The 25,548-nt window shown below is 47.0% G+C and overlaps 1 protein-coding gene and 1 long non-coding RNA gene across 5 annotated transcripts in view; both read left to right on the top strand.

Annotated features, from left to right (window-relative positions):
• The window catches only part of NTM (neurotrimin), a 934,064-nt gene that overhangs the window by 227,001 nt on the left and 681,515 nt on the right, over positions 1-25,548 (top strand). The gene's annotated exons all lie outside the window — the stretch shown is intronic.
• Positions 17,319-25,548, top strand: part of LOC111095772 — a 69,056-nt gene continuing 60,826 nt past the window's right edge. For 2 of the 4 annotated variants that reach the window (XR_005359032.1, XR_005359033.1), the window contains exons 1-2: positions 17,319-17,423; positions 18,785-18,892. This is a non-coding gene — a long non-coding RNA (uncharacterized LOC111095772). Of the gene's footprint in view, positions 17,424-18,784; positions 18,893-20,301; positions 20,427-20,589; positions 21,570-22,471; positions 23,132-25,548 lie in introns of those variants that run through there. The other 2 variants (XR_005359030.1, XR_005359031.1) reach the window with 2 other exon arrangements.

The raw sequence follows: 25,548 nt of genomic DNA, 5'->3' as shown, positions 1-25,548 counted from the left end.
ACAAAATGAGCAAATGTTGTTGGAAAAATGGCACCAAGGGTCACCACCAACCTTAAATTTGTAAACAAAACAAAACAAAACAAAACAAAACAAAAAACCACAGTATTTGCCAAGCACAATAAAGCAAAGCAAAATAAAATAAGGTATGCCTGTACGTGACAATTCACCAATTTAAATTGCATAATTCAATTCCATGTAGTGTATTGACAAACTTGTGTGACCATTACCAGTCAATTCTAAAACATTTTCATTCCCCTATAAAGAAATGCCTATACCCATTAACTATCACTCTCGGCATCGCCCCTCACCCTCAGCTCTAGGCAACCACTAGCTTGCTGCTGTTTCTATAGATTTGCCTACTCTGGGCAGTGTGTATAAATGGAATTGTACGATATATAGTCTTTATGGTTGGCTTCTTTTACTTGACATAATTTTTCAAAATTTATCTATATTGCACCATGTACTAATATGTCATGCCTTTTTATGGCCAAATAATATTTCATTATACAGACATATCACATTTTGTCTCTTCATTTATTGGCTGTCTTTTCAGTTATTTGCATGGTTAGCTATAATGAATAATACTGCTCTGAACATGCACCTGCAGGTTTTAGTGTGGGCGTTTGTTTTCACTTCTTTTGTGTGTATATATACCTAGAAGTGAATTTGCTAGGTCATAGGAAACTCTATATTTAAGGTTTTTAGAAACTGCCAGTCTGTTTTCCAAAATGGCCACAGCGTCTTAAAATCCCATCATCAATGCTGGAGGGGTCCAGTTTCTCCGCATCCTCTCCAACATCTGTTATTATATTTCATTTTTATTATAACGTGCCCAGTGAGTGTGAAGTAGTGTCTCACTGTGGTTTTCCTTCACATTTTAAAAAATATTTATTTATTTATTAGAAATGGAGAGAGAGCATGGTCAGGGGCATAGGGAGAGGGAGGATCTCAAACAGACCCCACTCTCATCATGGAGCCTGACGTGAGGCTCGATCTCACAATCCCAGATCACCACCTGAGCTAAAACCAAGAGTTTTAACTGACTGCTCCACCCAGGCTCTCCTTCTTTGCAGTCTTCTAAGGACTATTTAAATTGAGCGTATTTTCATGTGCTTATATGCTGTTTGTGTATCTTCCTTGGAGAAATGTCTACTCAGATCCTCTGCCTATTTTTCACATGGGATATTGGTCTTTTTGTTACTGAGTTGTGAGAGGTTTCAGTATATTCTGGCTAATGGTCCCTTATCAGATATATGATTTGCAAACATTTCCTTCCATTCCTTGAGTTCCCATCTTACTTTCTTAATAGTGCCCTTTGAATCACAAAAAGTTCTAATTTGATGAAGTTCAATTGATTTGTTTTTTTCCTTTTTTCCCTTTGTGTTTACTTGTCATATATATGATAATGGTTATGAAAATCATTAAGTCATTTCTTAACCTAATGCTGCAAATTGTACCTCTGTGTTTAGCAATTACATCTAAGTCCATGATAAATTTTGAGTTAATTTTTATATATTATGTGAGACAGGAGTCCAAATTATTTTACATGTGCATATCCAATTGTCCCAGCACCATTTTGTAGAATTTTCTTGGCACATTTATCAAAAGCTAATTGGCCGTAAATGTGAGGGTTTTATTTCTGGATACTCTATTCTATTCCATTGGTCTACATGTCTGTCCTTATGTCAGTACCACACTGACATTTGATATATATATATAGCCTTGCAGTAAGTTTTAAAATCAGGAAATGTGAGTCCTGTAACTTTGTTCTTCTTTTTGAAGACTGTTGAGTCTATTCCACAATTCCACAAAGTCTCTTGTGTTTCCATATTCATTTTAGTACCAGCTTGTTAATTTCTGCCCTCCTTCCCCAAGAAGGCAGCTGTGATTTTGATAGAATTGTGTGGAATCTATCAATAAATTTGAAAGTTGAGCATTTTAACAATATTAAGTTTTTAAATCCATGAACATTTTTTTAAAGGATTTTTATTTATTTATTCATGAGAGACACACACACAGAGAGAGAGAGAGAGAGAGAGGCAGAGACACAGGCAGAGGGAGAAGCAGGATCCGTGCAGGGAGCTTGATGTGGGACTCGATCCCAGGTCTCCAGAATCACACCCTGGGCTGAAGGCAGGGGCCAAACTGCTGAGCCACCTGGGCTGCCCAATCCATGAGCACTTACTTATGTTTGTTTGTTTGTTTGTTTTTTACATTTCTTTCAGCAATATTTTGTAGTTTTTAGAGTGGAAGTTGTACATCTATTTTGTCCTGATCCCAGGACATTTTATTACTTTTGGTGCTATTTAAATGGGATTATTTTCTTATTTTCACTTTTGGATTATCTGTTGCTAGTGTATGCTTATTTCTGTATATTTGCAAAAGTACAATTCATTTTCATATATTTATCATGTATCCTGCAACCTTGCTGAACTTGCTTCTTAGCTCTTAGGATTTTCTTTAGATAAAATCATGTCATCTGCAAACACACTTTTAATTCTCCCTTTTTCCCTGGATCTCTTTTATATACTTTTCTTGCCTAATTGCCCTGGATAGAACCTGCTGGGTGATGCTGAATGCAAGTGGCAAGAGTGGACACCTTTGCTTTGCTCTTGATCTTAGGGGGAAAGCTCAAAGTCTTTCACCAGTCAGTATGATAGTAACTTCAAGTGTTTTGTAGATGCCCTTTATCAGGATGAGATGCTCCCTCCTAGTTCTAGGGTTTGTTTTGTTTTCTTTTAATATTTTTACTATGTAAATGTGTCTTCTTCAACTTTAAGTCAGCTTAAATGATTCCTCCTAAAGAGTCCTAATCCCAGCAGCCTTAGAGTCCTTCCTGGATGATCTCATCCAAATCAACTTCCCCCAGTGGACTTCACTATCATTCTTTCAGTTCTGTGCTAATTCTTCTACATTACTTATTACACATTGTAAGTATTTGTTCACCAACCTTGTTGTTGTTGTTGTTTTTCTTTCTTTATAACCATCATATCAGTGAAACTCTCCCCAGGAAGGCAGGAGCAAAGTCCGTCCTTCACACTGCTGTATTTTCTAGTATCTATCACAGTTCTTGGCCGATGGCAGTTGATCAATCAATAATCACTTGCTGAATAATTGAGTAAATTAGTGAATAAGTGAGTATCCTATAAAAATAAGTTTTAATAGAGAATAGAATCTTCTGTATGTGGATGTCACACAATTTTTCATAAGTGATGGGCCCTGAGAATCTAACACTTGCTAACAGGAGGACCTAATAGGTCACTCATTAGATAGAAGCAAAACATTGGCCTTTACCTAGAAGTGATGGGAATGAATTAAGAACATAGAAGAAACACCTCTACAGTGAAAGATTTCAAACACTGGCCAAGACAAAGGAGAGAAAGAGAGAGAAGAGAGAGACAGATTGAGAGAGATCCAGCGTATGGGAACTGACGGCAGAAAGAGCCCTGTGAACTTGGGACACCCTCATACCCCACCCAGAAACCAGTATTTACTGGGTTCAATAGTCTGTTAGTTAACAGGATGTTTTGTTTCTTTTCAGGGTAACAAAGAGCACTAATAGCTATTAAAAGTCTCCACAGCAGGCTAGGATCCTAGGCCCTGGGCCAGCCTGCTTTGGGGTCTTTTCCTACCCCAGCCTGCTGTGTATCACAAAGGAAAGGCCATGGTGGAAGAGACCACATGGTGGCTGGTTAAATAAACCTCCAAATGTACCTTTATCATCAGTTTCATCTCCTGCCTTTTACCACCCTGCAGTTAAATCTGTCCATTTCTCAGCCTCCTCCTCCTGAGCCCCCATCATGATCATCTAAATTAAAATCTGTTATCGGTTTCTGGGTAATCCCCTTTGATGCCCTGAGTACTGCAGGATCTGTCTTGCTCAAACCTAGCATGTAAGTGCTGATAGCTTTTGAGCAGCTGAAATGGCTTTGTATATCTCACACAAATGTCTGCATTGCTCGCAAACAGCCAGAAGCTGGCAAAAAAGACACATTCATGGCTGGAAGTTTTATGAAACTGTGAGTGGAATTACCTTTGAGGACAACTTAGGAGGGCTCCTTGCCATTCTCTATTCACTTGCCCAGGAAGGGGAGAAATGGTGCCCATGCTTCTCCGCTGCTGTATTCATACTGACCTCCCTGTAGTTACTTTGTTGGTTTGCTGGCTTTCATAACAACCTTGCTCTGGTAGGTGATTTTCGTTGCTTCAGTGCCCAAATTATACATTTGAAGTTTTTGATGAGCAAGTGTTAATTCTCCCGGGCCAGTCAACCTCAATCGTGACATGACCCATGATTTCAATTTTGCTGTTTTCCTGTTTCTTCCTTCCACTCCTCATGACCTTTCTCTTCTGGGGGCAGAGGAGACAGTATCTGTGTGGGGTTAGCAGACCTTGGCTTAAAGTGAGCCTCTGATGATCAAGAGCTACAAAATGCTGAACAAGGTATTCAAGCCCTCTGAATTTACAGTCCTGTCTTCTATGAAATGAAGATTGAATTCTCACATAGCAATTACTAAAATATAATAGAACTGATGGTTGCTGTACTTACTTATTTATTGTCACTCTCCCAACCTGTTCTGTAAACCAGACTATAGACTCTATGAAGGCAGGAAATGATCTTGTTATGTTTCCTGTACTCCAAAACCGAGCCCACAGCATTTGCTCAGTAAATGTTTTCAAATGAGTAACTGAGATGAAGAGAAAGGAAAGTGCTGAATGCTCAAGGTGACATAATAGTGCTTGTTTGTTTGTTTGTTTTTAATAAAAATAATGATTCTTTTCACTAGCTTGGATGTTTCTCAGATGCCATCTACAGACTGCCAGATTTGAAAATCTCAGTCAAGGAGAAATCTCCTTCCTTTGAGCCTTCTCCATGTGGGTATCACCCCATTTTTCATAAGCAATGGGCCCAGCGAATCTAACACTTGCTGACCAAAGGATTTGTGCATGCATCAGATGTAGATGCAGACCTCGCCCTGGGCTCCAGGCCTCCTTCCTTGGGATGTCTCCCGGAAGTTTGCATATACCATTTCTTGTTCCCCTTCAAGCCTGTCCATTATTCCTTCTCCTCTTTCTTTTTCTGTCTGCCTTTCTTTCTCTCTCTCCTTCCCCCTTTCTGTCTCTCTATCTCTTTTCTCATGTCTGACTCATGAAGGCTTCTCTAATACCAACTGGTGGAGTTGCTTTATACGTTAGACAATAAGAACGCATCTCCAGAGACATGGAGATTCAAGGAGTCCCACAAAGTTGGTGGCACACCTGTGATTAGCTATCAAATTTTTCATCCTGATCTTTTTGGCTCTCTGGTAGTCCTGCTACCTATAGTAGCTGGAAATATTTGTTCAGATAATAATTTGAAACATTTTGGAAAACCCAAGGGAGCTCTTGTCATCAAAATAAATCAATGTGAATCCTCAATAGTTAAGAACAAGAAAAGTAGAGGTGCTCCGGTGAGGGTGTGGACAAGACACATTCCCACTCAGCTTCCCCCTGAACCTTGGGAGGCTTCCCGGTGTGGAGGTTTGTGGTCTGCAGGCCTCGATCCTATACACTGTAGATTGGTGATCAGTGACTTCTGGGGTAATGTTCTCTGAGTCATGCTGGCATTGGCCTTCTGAGTTTGGTTTGTCTCAGCCACACTGAGAGCTTAGGCTTAAATTGCTTGGCATGGTGGGTTATTTCACTATTATTATGCCTGGCTTAATATTAAGGCCTTGTGGTATGGTCGAAGCTCTATTATTAAAGCCATTTAAGCCCAGACAAGGCCAAGTCTGAGAGAACACACTGCAGGGAAGCACCTTGCCCACACTTAGTAATGAAAGCTATGACCTCGGCCTCCTCCATCACTGCTTTCATGCTGTGTGGTTCCCAGACTGTGACTCAGTTTGGGTTTCCATCGACAGTCTTTGACTTAATCCAGAGAAGATCAAAGACTCCTTGATGAGGAAAAGGCACCGCAAAGGCAGACTGTGGTTTGCATTTGAGCTGGATTTATTTCTTGGTGTTTTTTGTAGGAGTAACAATGCCAGTCCCTGGGGCTGGCACTTAATAGATCCTTATTTGCTGGACGAGTAAATAACTACTCCCCCTTATTCACTCCTCCCTAACAGCCAAAACATGCTTCTGTCTTCAACCCTTCTACCCGGTCCCTAGTTCACTTAATATAAATGCTAATTAGGATGTGGGTTTAAGGTCATTATTCTCTGTCAGGGAGAAGATACCAAAGAGAGGCTTTCCTCTTCCAGAAGACAGCAGATCTCAGGATGCCTGTCTTTCTCTTGCTTTCATCCCTTCATCTAGCAAAAGAGGTGGGAGTCTCTGCCCTTGGCGACAGGAGAAATACATTTCTTTGTTTCAGCCATTTGTGCAGTCCTGGCTCTATCACCCGAGCAGCATCTTGTGGAAAACAAAAATGTACAAGTGCAATTACCCCAGCTTCCCACAGTGGGTAGCCCTAAATAGGACACTTGCCATTGGCACCAGAAACAATAGTTAAATTGTCAAACAATAAACAGGGTAAACTGAGAGAGAAAATAAACCTAGCGCAAGCAAACAAACAAAACTGGGGAATCCGAAAGAGCAGCGTAAATGGAGTGTCTCCTCTGCTGGGCAGGAGGCTGCTGTGCCCCTCACTGATGCAAAATCGAATATTTTGCATTTAACCATGATGGGAAGTCTAGCTCTTTCCACCCAAAGTAGCTGTTGAGCCAGAAGAGGAAGAGAGGAAGCTGTTAAAAACCTTGCTCCTGGGGCTTTTATTAGGGTTTCTGGCTCACAGAATTCATCCATAAATAAATCTTGACTTCTTCATATATGTAGAGCCATGTGCTCAACTCAGGTGAGTGGAGAAGACCCACAGTCTTGACTACGAGAAGACTATCGTTTCAGGAATTCTGCACCCAGAGCAGGAGAGATTGATTTTAACACAAGGTTATACATCGGGGCAAGTGAGCATAGTGGACGATACCTGCAATTGGAGTTGAAGACAAGCAGAGTCCAGGAGGAGCCAGAGCCCTCATAGGTGTGGGATGGGGAAGTGGGGAGCACGGATGGATGTAATTTGGATGCGCAACGCCAAAGCTGTCGGTCAAGGCTGTAACAGGGGCGGAAGAGAGCATGAGTAGAGTAGAAGCATGTGATAAGGGCTCTCGGGTTGGGTGGGAGTGAAAAGTAAGCAGAAATATACTTTGGAATAAATGTTGAGGATCTTGTATATCAGGCCAAGGAGTCTTGACTTCATCCTGGGACAAAAAGCAGAAGGTGCTTTGAACATATGAATGAAATGACCAAAGTGCCATTTAAGAATTGATCTGGTCAAAGCATGCAGATCCGTTTGGGTCAGAGGCATCAGACATGGCCAGACAACTTAAGATATTGATGCAAATAATATATGGGAAGATGAAAGATACTTGGAAAATGTGGTTAGGAGAAGGGAAAAGAAGGATGGAGAAGAGAGACATGTCAGCCTGTCACTGTGTGTATATACGGGGCAAAGGGGATCATGTAAACTAAGGAGATGCTTGAGTTTTTAGCCTTTGTACCTCTTTAGGTGGAAACGTGGATAGAAAAAATGTGAGTTAGGAGGGAGAGTTGACCTGAGGAGGAATGATGCATTGGGCTTTACTTGAATATGTGACATAGGAGGTAATAGCAGGTTATCCTAGCACAGGTTGGTGGAGAAACTCGAACAGAACTTGAACTTCAAATGATACCTTCGATCTGTACAGAAATAAGTCCGGGTTCCTGCTTGTATGATAGCATTTTATAATCATATGCTACACTCTGCGTATGTACATGAATTTGGTAATTACAGGATAAATCCTCTGGCTCCTTGCCTCTCCAGCCCCTCTGAGTGGAATCGCACTGCTCTGGGACTGAAATAACAATAGATCAAAGGGGATTCCACTTATATAAGGAACGAGGAAAAGAGCAAGGGGGAAAGACAAAAGGGTTTTAATTCAAACGGAGCTAAGGACCTGACTGCGTGCACCGGCCCTGTTGCTCGTACTAGGAACTGGCGCCTGGAACACAAAGGAACGAAGGACGGAGGCACAGTGCTGTGACTGAACTGGATGGAGTGGTGCCACCGAAGTCGCCAGAGCCAATGAAATACGCTCAAATATGTCACCTGAGGTGGGAAAAGCGAGACTTTTCCCACATGGAGCTGGAATTGCCGACTTGCGTGTCTGTGCACGTGGCATATGCTTCCTAGGAGAGTCCAGAAGTCGACTGCAGCTATCAGTTGCCGGTGGTGGTAGCCAATCTTGGAGTTTCCTTCTTTCAGGGAGCCTTAGCTCCTGGGGTGCACATCTTCATTGTCTTTTCCCACAAAGCATCAAGGCTGGCCCTATGGGACCAACAGAGTGTGATGGAGATGGAGAGATGTGATGTGAGTTTAAAGGCTCGGGCATGACAGGTATTGCCATTTTGCCTTCTTTCTCATACCACTTACTTGAGGGCAAGCCTGCCCCCGTATCCGAAGCACACTCACAACGCTCTCAGTCAATGAGCAGCACCGGCTCTGCAGGCACGTGAGGGAGCCGCCTTGGATGTGGTCCCCGCAGTCCCAGCCGGGCCTTTGGATGCCTTCAGCCCCAGCCTGCATCAGACGTCAACCTCATACATGACCCTGACCCACGCTGCCATCTGAGCTCCTCCTGAATTCTTGATCCACAGAAACCGTGAGAGATAATGAAGTGTTATTGCAGTTTAAGCCGCAAGATTTGGGCTGATTCGTTATGCAGTGATAGATAACTAATACACTGGAGTCATACAAAATGTGCTCGAACTGTTTAGAGGGCTCATCTCAATGTTAATGTGAAAAACGTTTTGGCTGCTGCGATGCATCACCAAGCTATTGAAATTTATGAATAAAATGTTTTCAGCCCAAAGTCGATCCAGAAGTGTGCAAAGTTTCATGGAGGGAAGCAGAGCTGAGGAAAAGAAATGGATGCATATTAGATGTCAAACATGTGCTTATTGAGTTAAATTGAATTGAAATTGCAAGACGGTTACAGATGAAGCACTTTACATTGTCACCTCACATGTTTATCAAATGCTGAACTAGTGACAACACACACTGCGAGGACCGCTTCCGTGGTTAGACTTAACATGGTGGAACACGAGTTCCACGCCACAGCCACGCCACAAAAAGGTGTGCGGCAGAGCTCCACTCGAAGGAAAGCAGCTTCTGGCTGGATGGAGCCTGTGCGCAGAGGAGCAGGAAGCTGCGCCCCAGCTCCAGCCGTGTTCACCCGTGGCCTGGTGGTCACTCTTGCCGCTGGCCTTGCTGCAGGAGTCCGTTTCTTAGACACCCCCAGTGCAGCCTCACCTTAATGAATCATCTCCAAGGCCATTGCCCCATAAGGCTTCCAGCCTTGGGATGAGGCCCACGTGAGGACACGTAGCCTGAGCTGTCCTCAAGCAAGCCCCCAGCCTGGCCCCTTGCAAGTGGTCTTCCTTCAAGCTTCCGTTCCTCGGTTCCTACTTCCCTTATGGGAATGGAGTCCCTTTTGGTCTCCCATCAGACCCGCTTCCTTGCAGAAAAGAGTCCAGTTGGGAGCTTTTATCTGGGAGCCAGCCATCCGCCTGCACATTGGAACACGGTCCTTGCCATTGACGCGCATAAGTCAACTCCTACCAGCAGCCCTCTCATGCTGGCCGTCCTCACCATCCCACTGACCACGAGCACGAGCCATATATCTTAGTTTGTCCAAAGCCTGAGCCTTCATGCTGTGGTCTCTGAAATAATATTTTCAGTTATTCCCAAGTCTTCTTGGCCTCCTGTGAAAAGCGTATTTCTTGCAATAAGTTCTGTTAGGACCTCTTGGTCGTGTTCCTCAGGCTGCTCCTCGGGGGTATGCTGTTCCTTCCTTTCTGACACGGACCACCAAATGCCACCCCGAGTTTAGAATCCATGATCGAACGGACCCGTCTTTCAAATTTAGTAAAAATTGAAAACTTAACCACGACTTACCTTGAATAGTCTTCAAAAAAAAATTTAGCAATTGCAGCTTCCACTCACCGGGCGTTGATCAAGCACCAGGCTTGTGCCAAGAAGGTTACCTACGTGGTTGCATTTCATCCTCACCAAACCATTCAGAGGTGTTTTTATCATTCCCGGTTCACAGAGGAAGAAATCGAGACTCCGAGAAGTTAAGCATTTAGCCCCAAACCACACAGCCCGGGAGACCCGAGGTCTGTTTGTGTGTGTGGCATCCCCACTTTGAGGTGCGTGGGCACTCGCACCATCACACGGCCCCAGAGAGGAGCCCTGCGTCCCGGCCTTGACTCCGTAGCCAAGGAAGCAGCGGCGCTCTGGTCGCCAGCAGTCTGGCCCTTGCTCTCTGTACCCTCGGCTCACTCACTCCCTTTGTGAAATTCCATTTCTTACGTATAGACACGCATCATGTGTTTCCTTCCCTGCTTTGCAGAAAACCTCAGATATTGGTATCATAAAGGGGCTTGGAGAGGCCTCTTCACACCAGGATGCACAGAGCTGTGCAGGCCTCAGTGCTTGCAAGGTGTCACGGGGATTCCGGGGTGGCGCCTGCCGGTGGTCTCCAACAAGAAGCAGGGATTTTGAGGAGCTGCTTTTTGAAGTGTGTGCCCCCTTCCGGCAATGCAGAGGATCTGCAAGGGCTGCAGGCACAGGCTCTACTTGTAGTTGTCCCTGGTGTCACCTGGTCAGAGAAGAAGAGTTCCCATAAGCGCCCTGATGCCCAGGAGGCCGAGTTCCTGCCCCCGCGCTCACGGGGGACCCACTCCCCAACTCTAGCTCTATTATTAGCAACTAGACTTCTATGCCAGAAAATAAACACTTTCCCCAAAAATGGGTCAGTTCTTTTTCTTTTGATCTCGTATTCTCCCCAAGGGGACAAAACCGCTGCCGTTCCCCCAGGCCCAGAGCAGAGCACCGGTTCGCCAGCCAGGGAGAGCGAGCGGCCCCAGAGGAAGGCCCGGAGCCGCGGCCGAGGGAGCTGCAAACTCCTCTCCTGAGGCCCGCGCCGGCCTGAAGCTCTTCCCTGCCATTTGGCCCAGTTTTCTGGGGCTGGCTTTGGGTGACTTTTTCACTGAGATTGTCACTGCTTTGTCAGTTCTTGTTTAAAGGTCCCCTGGGTTATAAAACTGCCATTGTCTGTCCCAGGTCTCAGAGCACAAAAAGCTGTTGCAGCTGCATATTGTCCACCACGACTATGAAATTGGAAAACACGCTGAGATTTGAAATTGCTTAGTTGAAAGTGAGACACTGGATAATCTCCTGTCATGTGACCGGCTTCGCCCTGGGCCCCCGCTGGATCCATCCGGCTCCTTATCTCTTACAACTGCATCCCAGGCCCCCGCCCTCAGTGTGCCCTGCCTCCCTCACCCCTCCAACGTGGGGCGGTGGTAAAACCAGGAGGTCTTGAAGCCGGAGAAGGCCTTTTTGCTTGACCCTGCCTCTGTAGCTCCCAAAGTGCCGGCGAACAGAGAGATTTCCAGCCAAAGTGATCATCAGACTCCCTGGAGACAGCACACTCGCGGGTTAGACCCCGGGACGGAGGACTGGAGTCTGAGCAGGGTTCGAATCCTGCCTTCTCACTCAGACCTGGGTCAAGTCACTAACGTCTTCCAGGCTCTGCGATAAGGGGATGGTGACAGCAGCTGCTTCACGAGGTGAGGGGCTAGAGTCAAAAGCTAGCACCACCCTGGCTCACAGAAGCCCCAGTGGCATCGAGGACGGGTCGCCCTGGATGGGTAGCCCTTTCCAGCTCCCAGCTCCCAGCTCATGGAAAGCAGGGGTTTTTGTCTCATGCCTCTTCTGCAAATCTCCTGGCACCTGCGTGATGCCGAGAACATATACAGCAGGGGCCCGATGGAATAGCTGTCGGACCGGCCGGCGAACGGACAGCCCAGAGTCACCGCAGGAGCTCTGTTGCCCTGAGCAGTGACCTCGGCAATGACCTGGAGACCAGGCCTGCGTGCCCTTGAGGAGCCAAGGTCGAGGGTGTGTGCAGCACACCAGGTGCCCTCGGCCCCGAAGCGTCAAGAGAACGGCCTTTGGAGGAGCCTGTCCATAAGGCGGCCTTTGTTTCTCTTCCTGGCGGGGCCTTGAGGAGCGTCCTCAGAACGAGCCGACCAGTGCTGCTTGCTGCTCCGCTGCTCCCTCAGCTGCGCTCGCCGGCACAGCCTGGTTCTTTACCGGGTGGCAAGTCATCCGTGAAGACCTGTCGCCGGCTCTGCGCAGGGCAAGGAGGGGAGGCTAGGTCCCCAGGGGCCGTGGCAGGCTGGTGAGGCCACACCGCGCCCTCCTGTCCCCGGCTGTGTGACCGGGCCCTGCCCCTTCTACCCCCAAGGCCGCATCTGGCCAAACTGGTCCCTGAGCATCTCCGCTGCCCCGGGGACAGGACCTGGGAGTGGAAGGACAGAGGAAAAATTATTCCTCAAAACGGGGAAATGAGAAATGACCACAGGCAGGGCACGAGGAGAGGGACAGGCCATCAGAAAACAGAGGAAGCAATTTGACAATGAGGCGAAAATTGCCACTGCCAATTCTCCGTGACACCCTAGCTTTACTCACGGCTCAAGGAAATCTGTCAGCGGCTCCGGGAAGTGTCTGCAAGGGGCCGGTCATAGTTTAGTGCCAGCCTGGTGACTCGGAGAGAGGCGGGGGGCTGCGGCGTGCCGGGGGAGCACCTTGCCTTAACCCACAATGGTGACATGTGGACAGGCCCCCCCAGCCCCGCTCCCTGGGGCCCAGCACCTGAGCTGCACAAGCCCCGGCGGCGGGAGGATGTTGAGGGAAGTGCAGATCGAGACAGGGTTTTCAAAAGACACAGGTGGTGAGGACGTGTGTGCGTGCGTGTGTGTGCACACTCGGCCGTGTGTAGTGCTCGGCTTTCCTACAGCTGTTTTAATGAACGTGCCTTCCCTTCCTGAGGGCCCCCCTCCTCTCTCCAGCATATCTCTACTTTATGGTAAATGGGTTTGGATTCTAAAGCAAATTGACCTTGAAATAAGTTCCAGGATCTGAGTTCCTACGCCCCAGATGCTGGGTTGGGAGTGCAGACTGCTCATTCAGCAGATGCCAGCCCCGTCCCAGGGACCTGGAGGCAGAGGGCAATGCCGTGTCAGCCTTGTGGGCAAAGCCGGAGCTGGAGGGCGAGAGGCTCTCCAGGCCGGGCCCGGGGTATGTCCGGTGTGTGGCCGACGGTTGCGTTGCCCTGGTTTTCCTTCTTGATTGTGTGCATGTGTGTGTGTGTGTGTGTGTGTGTGTGTAACTGAGGCTGCGCTTGCACTTGGAAATGCAGGTGAGCGGTGGGGGCCGTGTCACAGATCTAACACGTCACAGGGGAACGGAGTATCCTTCATGGAAAGAAGGTGCATGTCACACATGTGCACATGTGCATGCGTGGAAATCAAAATTTATCCCAAGACCACGTTTGCGAAGGCAGCTTAGTCTGTTTTGCTGAGGCGCGGACCCCTCTCTGTCCTCACAGGCCTCTTGTATCGCTAGGTATCAGTGTTACTCTGTGGGGGTTTTGATGTGATGGGTATTTAGGGAGCGTCGGCCCTGTGCTTGCAGTGGGGCAGCCGTCCCTAAGCGGGGGCACGAGCACAGCACAAACGCGTGGACTCCCTGCGGGCTGCCGGGAGTTACACGGCACAGGTGCCAGGCCTAATTTAAAGGCGATTTTCGATGTTGGTTGCTTTAACGTGTCCCCGGGCTGCACTGCTCGTGAACTGAACCTGCGGCATAGGGGTCGTGTCAACAGAGCTCGCGTGTTCTGCACCCGTTCCCAGCTCCCACTCTACAAACTACTCTGGAGCCTAAGCTCTTCTCCCCAGGAGTTTTTGCTGTCATTGAGGTGGAGGCAGCGACACAGATCACTGCAAAGACAGCCAGATGCCTTTTAGAGATTAGAGAGGTGACTCCCGACCAGAAGGCAGATAGGCAGCGGGGGGAGCGGCGGGGGGTGGTGCAGAGCCACCCAGTGTGCCCTCCGACCCTCGGGTGGACGGATGGAGCCGTCTTAGAGGGAGCCGAGAGTTGTCAATGGAGCCGCCTCTGGGAACGAGCCTGCTGCTCTGGTGTGGCCCACGACCAAGCTTCTGGGATGAGAGCTGGGCAGAGAAAGAGGCAGGGAGCTGGAGCCAAAACAGCAATCCCAGGAAGGCTTGAGACTGCTCATTTGCATGCTGCTCACTTCTCTTCCAGTAAGGGAGACCTTTGGGAGGGATTTTTATAGACGAAGCAGTTAGGTCTAGCTCTGGTTACAGTAGAAATGCAGCAGATCCAAGACCTCAAAAGTCCCCCCGAGGTTACTGAGTGCAGCCCCTTCCCCTAAGCAGGTCTGTGCCTACAACCATTCCAGAACACTGGTGTTTCATTTGAAATATTTCTCAGGAAGAATGTCCTCCCTCACGCCCTGGTACCAAAATGAAGCCTGGCAGAAAAGAGAACCAAATTTTGTCTGGACTGTGGCCAAGTGCAATCCAAGATGAATACAGATGTTTCCAAAGCCGTCAGTTAGTCAGCAAATGTGCCAACGTACCTCTTCTCCGTGCCCTCTGGTGACACGCTTTCCAAATTAAATTAGTGTGATATTGCTCGGGGCTTCTATTTGACTCTGATTCATTCTAGTGGGAGCAACATTTTTAGTTCAAAGAAGAGAGGTGGGCAGAAGTCTTTGCTCCTGATAATATCAAAATGTGGACCTGACTTTAGCTTTCCTGATGTTCAGAGGAGACAAGGAAACTGGAATTTAATTGTTAATTACTAGCAGTGCACCATTGACTTGCATTTTAGCAAGTTCAGGGAGAAGCGAGGATCAAAGAAAAGAAAACAAAACCCAAAAAACCAAAAACAAAATGTTCTGGAAACAGAACATCTTCTACGCCTGGATACAAGGGAACCTGTGCTAATGAGCTGTATATGGCTGCCCGTCTATATTAGTCACCAAGTATTTGTGCTACCAATGCAAGAATGTATTCCTAAGGAGGTGGAAGAAATAACCATCAGGAACGTTTTCAGAGCTTATGAAGAGAGATTCCAAAGGACAGAAATCCTGCAGATAAAAACATGCCGAGAATGGAAGAATTAAGGCTAAGCTAAAGAGATATGGAAAAATGGGGTGGGGGGGATGGAAGATGTTAAGAGTTTTGCCCTGGGAGGGAGAGAGTGGGATTTCTTTTTTTTTTTTTTTAATTTTATTTATTTATTCATGAGAGAGAGAGAGAGAGAGAGACAGAGAGAGAGAGGCAAAGGGAGAAGCAGGCTCCATGCAGGGAGCCCGACATTGGATTCAATCCCGGGTCTCCAGGATCACGTCCTGGGCGGAAGGCGGCACTAAACCGCTGAGCCACCCAGGCTGCCCAGAGAGTGGGCTTTCTGAGACACAGTAGTGCCCTGTGTGAAATGAGCTCAGAAGACCATGCACAGGCACCCTTGTCTGATGATCGGAAATGTGGGGTGGAGGTTGGTGATACTATAATTAAGAAAAAAAATGGAGGTAATCCAGTGGAGACCTGGCATGATTATTTAAAGAGCTTTCTTATTTAGGGGTGCATGGGTGGCTCATTCGGTTAAGCGTCTGACTCGTGGTTTCAGCTCAAGTCATGATCTCGTGGGTCGTGAGGTCAAGTCTCCCATCAGGCTCCACACTCAGTGTGGCATCTACTTGAGACTCTCTCCCTCCGCTCTTTCCTGGACATGTGTGCACATTCTCTCTCAATCTGTCTCTCTTTCTCTCTCTCTCTCTCTCTCTCTCTCTCTCTCCTTCCCAAATAAATGAATAAATCTTAAAAGATAAAGAAGCAGCTTTCTTGCTTTTTGAACCATAAAATAATATGGATAGGAAGCTAAGATTTACCAATCCCACAATTGCTCCCATTCTGGATTTATATTAAAACACTAGACATAGAAAGAAGAACCTGGAAGACACACATCTCCAGTAGCATTGAAGGCTGAAGGAAGAAAGCACAGCGGGAGCTCCAATGAGGTTTTCATCTTTTCTAGCATGTCAAGGTCAGGAATAAGGTGACAAGAGGAGAAAATAAGAAGTTATTATGTATTCAGCACCGCAATGTAGGATTTTGTCTTTAGAATGCATAGCTGATCAGACTAAAAAGGTTGGTAGTTAGGAAGAGACAGGACATACCCATGAAGAAGGGAAGAAATAACACGTCTGGACAGAGAGTCACGATGATCAGAAAGCAAAACTTGTGGGAAAAGGAGAAAAATGCCTGGAAGCAACTGTTACATTAAATCTCATGGAGGACGGCGGGTGTGATATAGAAAGAAATGTCGATGCCATGTCCAGGAAAATAATAGGGCATTACATAGAAGTCATATTTCTACTTCAAATATCTGTATAATACAGCACAGAATATAGGTAGTCGATAAAGGTAATATGAGATTTTGCCCAAGGAGGTTAACTTCTATGACTGCAGGTTTACCACCAGCAGGATTAGTCGAGATGAAGTTTTCTTTTCATACATCTTCTCTTTCTTACCCCCTTTCATTGCACCAGGGATCTCCTCGTGTCCACTACGAAAACCCTTTCAAATCCTTTCATTACCCAAACCCACGTTTGCTATGGAAACCCACTATCTTCTTCCAAAAGCTCTCATTGGTTTTCCTCTCTCTACCCCTTTGTCCATCCTTCCCTCTCAGCAGTCAGAGTTAACCTTTTAAAACATACATCAGATCCGGTTACTCCCTGTTTATGATCTAGTGGCTTCTCAGCTTGTATAGAATACAATTCAAATGCCCTGGCATGGCTGGCAAGGCTTCCCTCATCAGGCCCCTGGCTTTTGTACAACCTCCTGTTCTATGACTCCTCCTTGCTCGCTCAGCCCCTCACATGGGGTTTCTCGCTGCTCCTCCAAACCACCGAGCGGAGCATGCACCTGCTTAAAGGCCCTAGCTCTTGCAGTTCCCTCTGCCTGAAATGCTCCCATCCTAGACATTCACATGGTTGCTCAATAACTGCGCTCAGGTCTGTGTACAGCCTCTACCACCAACTCTCCTCTGTCCTTCATAGCACATTACTAACTGGCTTTAGATCACAAATTTATTACTTATTATCTCCCAGACTAAGATGCAATTTCTGTGATATTCAGACCTATTTGGTCAGCTGGTCTACTAATGAATCCTCGCTGCCTAAGAGTACTTGGCGCATAGTAGATGTTCAATAATTACTTGGGAAATGAATGAACTAATGAATCACAGGTAGAAACTATGCTGACCAATGACGCCAGTCAGTAACAGTGAATAAATGCTGCCAGGTAACCAGATTCCATAATGAGTATGATGCAAGAATTCCCAAGACTTAGGTAATGTGACATGTGAGGGTGGGAAAGGAATCGGAGCTTACCAAGCCCACTCCCTGTTAAGATACTGGAACCACAAGATGTCTTATTTATCAATGCTCACATGACCAGTAAGTGGTGGTCCTGACCTACATTATTGTCTGACCCGTAGTCCACACTATATTCATTCGGTGGCCAGAGTTTTGCCTGTCTACACTACACAGTTAAGCTATGTCCTCTAAACAATGATTCTAATTGGGAAGACCAGGTGTATTATTATGACAATAATTTGAGAACACTTGTGAGTAGAATAGTATGGGAGGGTGACTAGGAGATGAACAGGTGCGAGAAGAGGTATCCATTGCATACCACTGAGAGGAGCTGTGTGAGTGCATGTCTGAGGGACGGTCACAGGCAAATGCAAGGGAGAGGGGCTGTCTGATCCTAAATCCAAGCCACAAATCAAGAATCACCCCTTCCTCTCACTGTAGAAAAGAGAGCTATGGACAGGCACCAAAAGGACCATTTCCACACTGGGGTTTTGTGAGATGTGCAGCCCCTATTTGGGGGCCACGGAGTAAATAGAATAAGGGACAAATGTCCTTCCCGTCTCTCATTGGAAACATGAGAAACAGCATGTTAGCTAGGAAAGCTGATTTCTGAGCAGGGCATCCATGACTATGGATGTGGTGGGTGCCATACCCCAGCCACCTGCAAGGGGTAGACAATAGTGAAAGGACAGGGGTAAGAACAGGAGAGGCCCTCTCTAGGAATCCATACCAATCAACACGGAGGATATGACTGGAGATTAAGTCCTGGTAGTTATATAAGGAGTAAAAAGCCAGCTAGTTCTACCTATTAAAAATAACATGGGGCACCTAGGTGGGTCAGTCAGTTGGGCATCTGACTCTTGATTTTGGCTCAGGTCATGATCTCAAGGGCCTGGGATCGAGCCCTGCATGGGGCTCCATGCTGAGCGTGGAGTCAGTATGAGATTCTCTCCCTCTCTGTCTGCCCCTTACCCTGCTCACATGCTCTCTCTCCCTCTCTAAAATAAATAAATAGATTTTTGAAAAAAAAAATAATGTGACCTTATGGGCACCACAAGCTGGTAAGGACAGGGGAAAGATGATGGAATTAAAATAAGTGAATATATGTTTTATTTATCTCATAGTTTGCATAATCCCAGGGAAACAGGGCTGCAAACTGAGGTTCTCAGATCCCCAACGGCATGTCCATGCTCTGTCATCAACTGCATCGCACACAGACAGCCATTCATTTGTATGCTTAGTACATCCTGGTATTCAAAACCGTTTTTGGAAAGAATGAACAAATAATTTATTTCTTGCTTGAAAACTTAATTCATTTATATTAATATTTTGTTTATTACCTCTAAGTTGACCAGATTATTAAATTAACCATTATTCGGTAGCCAAAATTTTGCTGCCCTAACAGAATACAAATTGATTGTATCTATTCTGTGATGACACAGTTAACAAAACACTGAAGATAAAAAGAGGGAAGTGGGGCATCCATGCTTCAGTTCTCCTCCTGGGCCCCTACTCTTTCTGTGGCATTCAACAGCAGGCAGGATGAGAAGGTAAGGAGGTGTCCTGGCTTCCCCCCAGGAAACATGCACCCCAGTAACTCACCGGGCTTCCTCTGCATTGGGCCCTCTCCCTGGAAAGCCAAGAAACCTGACTGGCTCCGTCATGACCTCAGTCACTTGGTCTTTATCTATTAAAATTGTACCTTTGTGTTGGTCACTAAGACATAGGTTGCCTTCTATCCAGGTGCTCTTTCTTGGTGTGCTGGGTTTCAAGTTGTAGTTCTCCAGAGAGCAAAAAGAGAAAGAAAAATAAATAAATAAATAAAATAAAAGGGAAATGGCTCTGAAGAAACACCTTCCTTCCATCTTAGATAACTCATGTCCCCAAGATACCCGCCCTAGCATGGAGAGGGGGAGCCCCATGAGTTTCCAGACTCTCCTCTAACTGGAACTCAACTTTATAATCTCCTTCAGATCAGCCCAGCAGGTAGTGCAAGATCCCAGGTGAGTGGTAGTGAGGGCACAGTGGCCAAGAGTATGAAGCTTGCAATCCAAAGATGGAAGCCAAGCCCCATTTGTACCATGTGATAGTTGGGTGACCTTGAGGAAGTCACTTCCCCTCTCTGAGACTCAACTCCTTGAGTGTGGATGGAAATATCACCTTACCTCCCTTCATCTGAGAATCAAATGAAAATAGAGGTGAGGGGTAGCCCCGTGGCTCAGCGGTTTAGCGCCACCTTCGGTCCAGGGCATGATTCTGGAGACCCAGGACTGAGTCCCATGTCGTGCTCCCTACATGGAGCCTGCTTCTCCCTCTGCCTGGGTCTCTGCCTCTCTCTCTCTCTCTCTCTCTCTCTCTCTCTCTCTCTCTCTGTCTATCATGAATAAATAAATAAAATCTTTTTTTTAAAAAAGCATAGAATAAAAAAAAAAAAGAAAGAAAGAAAATAGAGGTGAGAATATAGGCTCTGCGCCCAGTAGAATCATATGCGAATACTGGTTGCCTTTGGGTTGTTCAATAACGAAGAGCTAAAGCCTAAGACAGACAGCACATTGTATACCAAATTCTGTTTTATACCAAACCATGTTAGCGAGCCCAAGTACTTCTGTTTTAAAATTCCATCTTCCACTGTTTGCATATTTAAATGAAAATTCATTTGGATGGCAGCGCGCTTGCAGCGAGACAGCAGTAACTAAATAAACAAATAATCAGCAATGGACTAGGCCTCGATACGGATGAGAATGCAAAGCACCTGCAGTGACACCAGCCTGCGAATGATCAGAGCTGATGGTCCTCATGCTCCAGCTTGTCACCCTCTGGGCCAGGCGCTCTCCCCCGCCCCCAAGAAAGCACACTGCGCAATTAAGCACCTAATGTGTATGTAGGCAGTGGGGAGGAGTCGGCTATGTTTGCCTGTTTAACTTATCCTCTTTCTGTCCTGCTTTTCTTCTGCTGTCAGCCAGGGAAAAACCTCATGACTGCCCTACATTCGGAGAAGATAAAATGGAGGGCATGCCCTAGAAGTGCAGAATTTGAGTCCTGGGCATCAACTCTTATCCAACAAAAGCAGTTGCTTTCACAAAGGTAGCTAAAGACTCTTAATTTTTTTCTGTGAAAAGAGCTGATGGGCCATGTCAGGATGTGTTTGCCCCAGTCTTTTCTTGGGGCATCTTGTGCTCTGCTAGAGGCCAAGCCCTCCCATTTGTGCTTGTGGATGGCAGGGCTCACAGGGCTAATTCTGTGGCAGGTACCATCGTAAGGTCTGGGCTGGACCTCCTACTCATCAGTATCCTGCCCGTTGTGCAAGGACCAACTAACTCCCCGAAGGCTTCTTCCAGTGACAGCATGCATTGTAGCTCTGCAGCTAGAAAACTACTGACCAGCTCGATGATTTGGGGCTCATCTCATGAGTGTTCTCATCTACAAAATGAATCCAGGGCTATTCTCCTCACAGAGCAGTTCTGAGTGTTAAAGGCAGGAGTTCAAATCCAGGGCTAAGACAGTGTCTGTCACCCTGTGAACCACGGACGTTGCGGGAAGTCTCCCCTGGCTGCTCCACTACCCTTGATTACTCTTTCCCGAGCTGCCAGAGGGCCCTGGTGTGTATTTGCACCATTTGTGAGCTATTTAAATTACTTGCTATTTCATGAATGCCCGCCTTTGAGAGTAGGAATTAGGTCCACACATACTTTTCTACCACTTGTAGCACTTAGCCTTTTGCTGAGCGTAGGGTAGACATTTAACGAATGATTGATTTGTTAACACAAGTCTGTTTTGCTTCATGAACAATGGAAGAGTCAAGTCAGAACACCCAAGCATGCTAATCAGGAGCTACTCCATGGCCTACACGGAGGGAAAGCCACTCTTTCTTTGGCTTATATTTCAGTTTGCTGCGTGCATCCATTCATTCTCTCACTAAACATGTCTCACATGCCTACCGGATGCCAGGAATCTGGGACATGGTGATGAGGAGCAAGTCAGCCAAGGTTTCCAGCTTCAGTGAATTTCAATCATTGACCTGCTTGAAGTATTTGCTCCTTTGAAAAAGAAACTATCAAAGTACATAAAAATCTCCATAACCTGAAAAGCTTGGTGGCACATAAATAATAATGTGCACCTTATTATGTTTACCTGTCATCCGACTGGAAGCAGAGTTACCAAATCGGATGCTCTGTGCTACCTGTTGAGCTCATTTCATCTCCTATACAGAAAGCAGCCATGTGAGAAAACCACCTCATTCTAAAATATACTTAGGTTCTATTTTAAGTGTTAAATTTTCATGTTCTTTGAAGATGGATATGTGTCTTCAAAAGCATATGGAGGGGTGGGGAGCCTGGGTGGTTCAGTCGTTTGAGTATCCAACTCCTGATTTCTGCTCAGGTCATCATCTCAGGGTCAGAGATCAAGCCCTGCATCAGGCTCCGCACTTAGCATGGAGTCTGCTTGTCCCTCTCCCTCTGCTCCTCCTCCCCCATGCCCCCTTTGCTTGCTTGCTCTCTATCTCAAATTAAATTCATTAAATTTTAAAAATGCATATGGAGAGGCACCTGGGTGGCTTAGTCAGTTGAGCATCCAGCTCTTGATTTCAACTTGGGTCATGATCTCAGGGTTGTGGGATTGAGGTGCTTGTTGGGCTCCACGGTGGGTGTGGAGCCTGCTTGGGATTCTCTCTCTCCCTCTGCCTGTCCCCTCTGCTCATGCATGCTCTCTCCCACTAAAAACAAACAAACAAACAGAAAGCAAAGCATATGGCTCTATCAGTCCGAGTTGCAGATGTGGTTGGTCACCCGATAAGGTCCTCCGCTCCTCCCTTGGTGGGCTATAGGGAGTCCCCTGTGTAGGGGAGTGACTTTCCTGTTCCATTCATGTAACTGCAGAGGAAGGAGCAGGAGTTTTCAGGATTCAGGCTTGACCAAAGGCCTAGAGGGCTACATAGGTGCTTCCTGGGATTCACTGAAATTAGTTCTATGGAGTCTTTTCCTAGGAAAAGAGAGACATGTACAGTTGGGGAGGGGAGGGAGGAGAGGAGAAAGAGAGGGGGAAAGAAGACAGGAAGGAAGAAAGGAGGCAGGCAGGCTTCACATACTTTTTTTTATATTTTAATTGCTTTTGGGCTTGACAAAACGCAGCCTCAATGAAGTGTCACAAACTGAACACATCCAACCAGCCCGTGCTCAGGCTGAGGAACAGGACACAGCGGCCCTGAAACCCCGCACCGCTGCCGTCACGACTCCGTCCTCCCACGGGCTCATCTCCAGTCCGACTCCGGTAACGTCCACGGGGATCTGCCGAACGTCCTCCCTCTGGCTGGCCCCGTCTGTCCAACACAGTGTCCTGCAACTCACTGGTACCGTTGCCTGTGTTTGTGATACCGCCCCCCGCGCTGGGGAGATCCTACTGCGTGCACATGGGAATGATTATATCAAAGTTTCCCAGAAGAGGAGAAGTTTTAAAACTGCAAATACGTGTAGAAAAGAGTAGAGAGGAAGATACCTAATTGTACCGGGGAATTTATACTTCTTGGAATAATTCTTTGTGGCAATTAGTCATGACTGCGGTACTGAGCGACCCTGCACAGCGGGGATGAAATACTAATCGCTGTACCTGTGAATGCTTGCCCGTTTGCTAAGGAGCTCTATTTTGTTACCAGAATGAGTAGGGAAATGTGTGAAAAACATATTTGTCATCAAATTGCAGCCATCGGACACCAGTTTATTTGTCCCAAAGGTGGTAGTTTGCAGTGCCCGGTGGCGGGCAAAGCGTTGGTCAATAAGAAAGTCTTAAAAATGCTGGTTTTGAAATGTCTCATGTGTAGAGTGACAGCAAATGCTGCAAAAATAATAATAACAGGGGATCCCTGGGTGGCTCAGCGGTTTGGCACCTGCCTCTGGCCCGGGCGCGATCCTGGAGTCCCAGGATCGAGTCCCACGTCGGGCTCCCGGCATGGAGCCTGCTTCTCTGTCCTCCTGTGTCTCTGCCTCTCTCTCTCTCTATGTCTATCATAAAATAAATAAAGAATTCTTAAAAAATAATAATAACAATAAGAAGAATGAAGTGACAAGCAGAGGGAGAAAGGCACAGATGGGGAGACACCTCTACACTCACTTCCAGGATCAGGACAGAATCGGAGAACCAGCCGAGGCGTGAAGGTGCCTCACCCCGCCTCAGTTCCTCCCCACCTGTGACCTGTGCCTCGCCTTTGTCCGTGGCCCAGCTCCCCCGGTGGAAGCGATTTTCATCCTCTGCCTCTTACTTTGCTGAGAAAGCATAAATTAATCAATAAATAGGCCGGCTCGCCTTCCCCAAATCGCTTCTCCCACCTGCCTCTTCCCAGGGAGTCCACCTTGCGAATCACAGCTGCTTGGGCCAAGGCTCTGAGGAATCTGGGCTTATCTCCTCCCCTGCACCCAGTGATAAGATAATGAGATGCAAGGCTCTGGTATGTTTGACAAGCTGGTGGCTCCAGCAGGCGAGTTGAGAGGCTCAGGGGCTGGGATTGGAGATTAATTAATGCTAAAAGACACAGTTTGATGTGGCAATGAAATTTCGATTATAATAATCTCTAATTATCTTGTACCACGAGCGCCCTGGCTCTCCCAGGTGTTTCTTCGTGGCTGGAAATTGCTATTTGTGCATGAAATACAGCACTGTTCTTCATGGGGGAGGGGGAGAGGGTGTCAGTGCGAGTGGCTGGAAGATACACGCTGTCCCGCTCAGAACGAGGCGGTGTCTGGAGTGCCCCTTTGAGGAAAGTGAGCTTGGCTGTGCTTTATTAGAAGTGTTAACTGAGGGGCCACCTGGGTGGCTCAGTCAGGTGAGCGTCCAACTCTTGGTTCTGGCTCAGGTCACAATCTCAAGGTGTAGGATCAAGCCCCACATGGGGCTCCACGCTCAGCGGGGAGTCTTCTGGAGATTCTCTTCCCCCTCCCCCTCTGCCCCTTCCTCTACTTGGGTACATGCACCCTTGCGCTCTCTCTCTCTCTCTCTCGCTCTCTCTCTCTCTCTCCCCCTCTCTCCCTCTAAAATAACGAAACACAGAAAAAAGAACTTGAGCTGGTGGAGGGGTGGAGAGAGAGAGAGAGAGGAACAAGCAGACTCTCCACTGGGTGGGGAGCTCGAGGTGGGGCTCAATTCCAGGACCCTGACATCGTGACCTTAGCTGAAATCAAGGGTCTGACTTCAACCCACTGACCCATCCAGGGGTCTCTAAATAAAAATTAAAAAATCTTAAAAAAAAAAAAAAAGTTTAACTGAGGCCAGATGAAGGAAAGTGTGATGAAGGAGCCTAACTGCACCAGAATCCTTGTCTCCTGGCAAACACCCTCCTGGCTAGACTGGGCCACCTCTATGAATATTGAGGGAAAAGTTCCCTTGTGGAGCACAAATTAAGTCTCATCTTCCCAGGTGCCATCAGGGGACTTTTTCATAATAAGGATTTCACCCTCGGAAAGGAACACAAGTCCTAATGAGTTAGGTGCTTGGACAAAAGATAATAAACCGTCCACGGGGGAGAACAAGGATCCTGTCTTGCCGCAGCACACAGGGATCCCTGGGTGGTGCAGCGGTTTGGCACCTGCCTTTGGCCCAGGGCTCGATCCTGGAGACCCGGGATCGAATCCCACGTCGGGCTCCCGGTGCATGGAGCCTGCTTCTCTCTCTGCCTGTGTCTCCGCCTCTCTCTCTCTCTCTCTGTGACTATCATAAATAAATAAAAATTAAAAAAAAAAAATAAAAATAAAATTAAAAAAAAAAGGGACTTTTCCATAATAAGGATTTCACCCTCGGAAAGGAACACAAGTTCTAATGAGTTAGGTGCTTGCACAAAAGATAATATACCCTCCACGGGGGAGAACAAGGATCCCATCTTGCTGCTGCACACAGCCGTTGCCCTCCATCCTCTGAAGCCCCGACGTCCACGGCAAGAGCCTCGTTTGCCCACAGCGAAAGCCTCGTTTGCCAAGAAAATGTGAGCCGTTCAAGGCTGCGAAACCTTCATTTGGCTGCCAGATGACTACAGAGCTCGGAGAAGTCTTCCAGCCAGAGGGGGAGTTGATGGGACTTAACGTCAGGAAAAATACGATGCAAAGACAGGAAGAGGAGGGAATGCATCCCTCACCCACAACACACTTGAAATCAGGGGCACCTGCGTGGCTCAGTGGTTGAGCATCTGCCTTCGGCCCAGGGCCTGACCCTGGGGTCCTGGGAT

The sequence above is a fragment of the Canis lupus genome, chromosome 5 (assembly GCF_011100685.1).
Source record: "Canis lupus familiaris isolate Mischka breed German Shepherd chromosome 5, alternate assembly UU_Cfam_GSD_1.0, whole genome shotgun sequence".
Taxonomy (NCBI): domain Eukaryota; kingdom Metazoa; phylum Chordata; class Mammalia; order Carnivora; family Canidae; genus Canis; species Canis lupus.
The sequence above is the reverse complement of the archived record's forward strand: the minus strand, read 5'-3'. Positions and strand labels throughout refer to the sequence as shown.